Source organism: Ceratotherium simum, chromosome 6 (genome assembly GCF_057802395.1).
Source record: "Ceratotherium simum simum isolate JZ-2026a chromosome 6, ASM5780239v1, whole genome shotgun sequence".
NCBI classification, from domain to species: Eukaryota; Metazoa; Chordata; class Mammalia; order Perissodactyla; family Rhinocerotidae; genus Ceratotherium; species Ceratotherium simum.
In genome coordinates, this window is record NC_141905.1 from 42,977,959 (window position 1) to 42,983,958 (window position 6,000).

The 6,000-nt window shown below is 30.7% G+C and overlaps 1 long non-coding RNA gene across 1 annotated transcript in view; it reads right to left on the reverse strand.

The window, feature by feature from the left end:
- LOC147916853 (uncharacterized) overlaps window positions 1-5,028 on the reverse strand; it is a 52,452-nt gene extending 47,424 nt beyond the window's left edge. The window contains exon 1 of the long non-coding RNA XR_015552569.1: window positions 4,963-5,028. This is a non-coding gene — a long non-coding RNA (uncharacterized LOC147916853). The remainder of the gene's footprint in view (window positions 1-4,962) is intronic.
- Window positions 5,029-6,000: the final 972 nt, after the last annotated feature.

Genomic DNA, 6,000 nt, shown 5'->3' on the forward strand with positions numbered 1-6,000 from the left:
GATGGACATTGAGGGCATGATGCAAAGTGAAATAAGTCAGAGGGAGAAGGTCAAATACCGTATGATTTCCTTCATTAAGTAGTAGATAATAACAACAATAAACAAACACATAGGGACAGAGATTGGATTGGTGGTTACCAGAGGGGAAGGGGGGAGGGAGGAGGGTGAAAGGGATAATTCGGTACATGTGTGTGGTGATGGGTTGTAATTAGTATTTTGGTGGTGAACATGATGTAATCTATGCAGAAATAGAAGTACAATGATGTACACCTGAAATTTTTACAATGTTATAAACCAATGTTACTGCAATAAACAAAAAATTTAAAAAAAAAAAATAAAAAAAATAAAAAAATAAATAAATAAATAAAAAGAAAAAAAAGGGGGTAATATTATCAATATTTAATGCCAATACATCCTAGAAATTTGATGATATGGTTGAATTCCTTAACAGATGGCAACCAAAGAAGAATTAGATATGCTGAAATTAAATAAAATTCATAGCTGAAGGTTTTGTAAAAAAAAAAAAAAAATCCAGGCCTAAATGGATTCTTAACTAGTGAATACTACCAAATTTAAAGAAATAAAAATACTAATTATATACAAACTCCTCCACAAATGGAAGAGAAGGGAATATGTAACATTTTATAAGACCAACCTTATGCTGATACCAAAATCAGGAAAAACAATATAATATTTAAATAAAATTACAGAACAATATCCCTCACAAATGTAGACTCAAAAAACCTCACAAAATATTAACAACTTGAATCCAGAAATATCTAAAAATGATATAAAAATAGTAGCACATCATTGCCAAGTAGGCTTATTTAAGGAAATCAAGGATGGCTTAATATTTAAAAAGCAAACATTGTAATTGTGCATATCAACAAAGTAGATAAGAAAATATATAATGATCTCCATAGGTATAGAGAAAGAATTTAACAAAATTAAAAATCCATCTTTGTTAAATTTATCAGTGAACTAAGAATAGAAGATAACTTCCTCAACTCGATAAAGTACATTTACAGAAAACCCATGATTAGCTGATATTTAATATTGAGAGATGGAATGCTCTCATCCTATGATTGAGAACAAAACGAAAATTTCCATTCACACCACCTCTAATTAAAATTGGACTGTGGTCCTAACTAGTGAAGTTAAGCAAGGAAAAAAAAAAAAAAACATAAATATTGGGAAGGAAAAAATGCTGTCTTATATGCAGACAAACAAAATACGTGTAAGTAGTTAAATCATAAGACATCTTTAAAAAGAGCAACCTGAACCATATGCAAATTTAGCAAGTTTAAAGGATACAATGTCAATATAAAAAAATTGGATTTCTACATAATAGCAATGAATAATTATAAAAATATTAAGTAAACATAATTAATTTATTAGCAGTACATTTACTGAAAGATATGAGAGCTATACACTGATATCTACAAAATATTGCAAAGGAAAAATCAAGAAGACTTAAAAAAAGATTTATCATGTTCATAGATTGGAAGACTCAATTTTCTTAAGATGTTGATTTTTTAAAATTGATCCTAGTAGTTATTTTTTAATAAATTGAAATTGGTTTTAAAATTTGTATGCAATTGCAAAAGACCTAGAGTTGAGCTGTTTTGAAAATGAAGAACAAAGTGGAATGACTAGTACCACATAATTTCAAGAATATATGAAAAGCTGCAGTAATCAATATAGTGTGGTATTTGCATGAGGATAACCATATAGATGAAGAGAACAGAATAGGTAGACTACACAAACACAACACATACACACACACTTTGAGTTAATTTTCAGCAAAACTAACAAAACAATTCAATAGGGAAAATATATTTTCAACATGCGGTCCTGGAACAACTGGCTTTTCATATGAAAAAAAACCAACTTCAAAAGTTTCCTCAAAATATAACCAAAAATTCTTAAATTGGATCATGGGACTTAAAAGTAAAAGCTAAACCATAAAACTTCTAGAAGAAAACATAGAAGGAAATATTCAAAACTTTGGGATAGGCAAAGATTTTTTAGGCTTCAAAGAGTATTAATTACAAAAGAAAAATTTTGATAAAAAAGATTAATAAAAAATTAAATTTCTGCTTTTTATAAGACACCATTAAGAAACCGAAAAAACATGCCACAGATTAGAATCCAATATTTGCAAAGGATATATGTAGAATAATGGTATGGGATTCTTAATATAAAAAGACTACATAACAATAATACAAAGACAAACCATACAATTTTTTAAAAAGGGGGAAGATTTGAACAGTAATTTCACAAAAAATGCTCAAAATCATTTGACATCAGGTAAAAGCAAAAATAAAACAAAATGAGATACCAAAGTGCATGCACAAGAATAGTTAAAAATAAAAAGATTGCAAATGCTAAACGTAGGCAAAGATATGAAGGAAGTTGAACACTAAGACATGGCTAATGGGGATGAAAAATGATGCAGAAACATTAGAAAAAATATCTGGCTGTATTTATTAAAATTAACGTTCCTTTCCCACATGACTAAGTTATTCTATTTCCAAGGAAAAGGAAGGCGTATGCCCACACAAACTTGTACACAAATGTTCACAGCAGCAACATTTGTAATAGACAATATTGGGAAAAGTTCGTATTAAGAATTGAATGGATAAATATCAAGAACTGAATGGATAAAATGTAGTATTTCCACATTATGGTATATTATGCAGCAATAAAATAGAAGAAACCAGTGATACAAAAAACAACGTGACTGAATCTCAAAATAGCATACCAAGTAAAAAAAACTAGACACAAAACATGAAATAAGTTAATATTCCATTCTCAAAAGCAAAATTATAGCAACAGAAAGAAAATCAGTTGTTGCCTAGGAAAAGGAGTCAGAATAGGAATTGACTGCAAAGGGACATTTGGGAAAATTTTTGGAGTATGGAACTATTCTAAAACTTAAGTGTGTTGATGGTTGCACATTTGCAAATATTTAACAGATCTCATCAGATTATATACTTACTTAAAATGGGTGAAATTTATTACGAATACATCATATCCCAATAAAGTTATAACAATACCTTTTACCTTAGGATTAAGAAACATAAAATACATAGTGATAGATTTAACAAAATATATGAAAAATTTATACATAGAAAATGACAAATATTTCTGAGACAATTAAGAAAACAATATCTAAATCAACTCAGAGATGTGACATGTCTGGACCAGAAGACTCAGTATTAATGTGGCAGTTCTCCCCAAATTGCTTTATAGACTCAAAGAAATTCAACAAGCTAATGGTTTAATATATGTTGAGAATCAAAACACTTTGAAATAAAAGTATAAAGTTTGAGAACTTACATTACCCAATTTTAAGACTTACTATAGAGCTACAGCTACTATTAGCTACAGCTAATCAGAGAGTGTGGAATTGGCCTAAGGATACACATTAAATCAATAGATTAGAATAGAGTTAGAAGAATATCCATGTGTGTGTATGTGTGTGCATTCAACCGATTTTTCAAAAAAGATGTCAAGATAATTAAATGGGCAAGAATAGCCTTATCAACAAAACATGGCGTAAAAACTGAACATCTCTGTAAAAAATGAAACATACCATATACAATATCCAACACTGTAGACAAACATAACTCAAAAACATCATAGATCTAAATATAAGAACTAAAACGATAACACTTTTAGGAGAAAAATCAAGACAGTATTTGGGGCCTTGGGTTAAATAAAGCTTTTTAATAGGACAAAATAGTATGAACTAAAAATGAAAAAAGACTAACGGGTTTACCAAAATTAGAAAATTGTGCTCTTTGTAACATATTTTTGACAGAATATAAACTCAAACCATAGACTAGGAGAAATATTTGCATAATAGGTAGCTGATAAAGTCCTACTATCTAGAATACATAAAAACTACTTTTAACTTAATAATAAGGCAAACTACCTAATCAAAACAACGGGGCAACAGATTTGAATTCGCACTTACCAAAAAAAAATGTTCCAATGCCAAATAAGAATGTGAAAATATACTCAACATTATTCAACATCAGGGAAATACAAATTAAATCCACAATGAAATTCCTACATCCTCACTAAAATTGCAACAATTTTAAAGTTTAACTTTTTTCATTGTTTTTTCACTTTTTATATCACCATATGGTAACATTGCCTTTTTTCTTTTCATGCACAGTTCCATGAATTTTGACACATGTATAGATTTGTGTGTCTATACACAAATAGACACCTCCACCACACTGAGGATGCAGAACTGTGCATTACTGTGAAAACACCCTCATGCTATTCTTTTATAGTCACACTCCTATCCACCGCTCCTGGCAACCACTGATCTGTCTTTTTGTCACTATAGTTTTATCTTTTCAGGAATGTCAAATAAAAGTATGCTACATCACACAGAATGTAACCTTTTGATACTGGCTTCTCTCAGTGTAATATCCTAGACGTTCATCCACCCACTTTCTTGCATTGTATCAATAGTTCCTTTTTACTGCTGAAGAGTATTCATGAATTGCTACAAGTTAAAATACTGACAATACCATGTGTTGAGATCACACAGACCAGCTAGAAATTTTACACCTTCGTGGTGAGAATGCAAAATGATATAGCTTCTTTAGCAATCAGTTTGGCAGGTTTTTGCTGTTGTTGTTGTTTTTTAACAAAATTATATATACACTTACCATATGAGTCAGAACTTCCATTCCTATGCATTTATCAAAAGAAATGAAAACATAAGTCACCACAAAGACCTGTCATGAATATTTATAACATCTTCATTTGTAGTGGCCAAAATTTGGCAAAAACTCAAATGTCCATCACCTGTTGAATGTGTAAACAATTGTGGTGTATTCATACAATGGAACACGATTCAGCAATAAAAAGCATAAGGGAAACAACATGGATGTTTTTTAAGGGCATTATGTTAAGAGAAAGAAGTCAGAAATAACATACCTTATTTTGCATTCCTGAAAAGGCAAAATTGTAGGTATAAAAACAGATTGGCCATTGCCAGGACCTGAGAATGGGAGCAGAGGAGAGGGATTGATTACAAAGGGACACATGGAAATGTTTTGGTGTGATGAAAATATTATAAATCTTGATTTATGACTGTGATTGATTTATGTCTTGATTATGACTCAAAATTCACCAAATAGTACACCTAAAAAGAGTGAATTTTATTGTATATAAATTTTAGTACAATTTAAGAAAATGACTTCCAAATAGATTTTTTTTCCAGAATGATTTAAATATAAGTCCCACCTAAAAGAAGTGTATGATTTGAATAAGACCTCATTCAACACAAGGATGACAGTATCATGAAAACGGACATTTCTCTTTTAAGAAGAATCTTTCAGGGCTTGCCCAGTGGTGTAGTGGTGAAGTTCGTGTGCTCCACTTTGGCCACCTGGGGTTCCCGGGTTCAGATCCCGGGCGCAGACTTACACATCACTCGTCAAGCCATGCTGTGGTGGCGTCCCATATATAAAGTAAAGGAAGATTGGTACAGATGTTAACTCAGGGCCAATCTTCCTCAACAAACAAACAAACAAAACAAGAAGTATCTTTCAAATGGGCTATAAACAAATGTTTATATTATGTCTTTACTATTTTCTATTGCCAAATAGGCCATTAAGGTATATATGTATATTAGATTGATCTCTGTTTCTTGTATTTGTTACACAGAGATTATAGGCTTCCTTTATTATGCAGCCCTTCTTCTTTTTTTTCCCCCACATAAACAGGATATAACCTTCTCTTCAAAAATTGTAGTTCCTCATAAAGAGATGCTGTATTTTAAATGCATATTTCTTATGGAGTTCATACTTACAAGAAGACTATTTTATTTCCTTATTGTTAGTGAATCAATGTGAGTGAAGTAATGGCATTTCTCCAGGCTTCAAGCATGTTCAGTATTTGCAGTTTTTAAAAATCTTTTCTTTACATATATGTATGGGTGCTTGTGATTGTTCAAGATGTCTGTATTGCTGA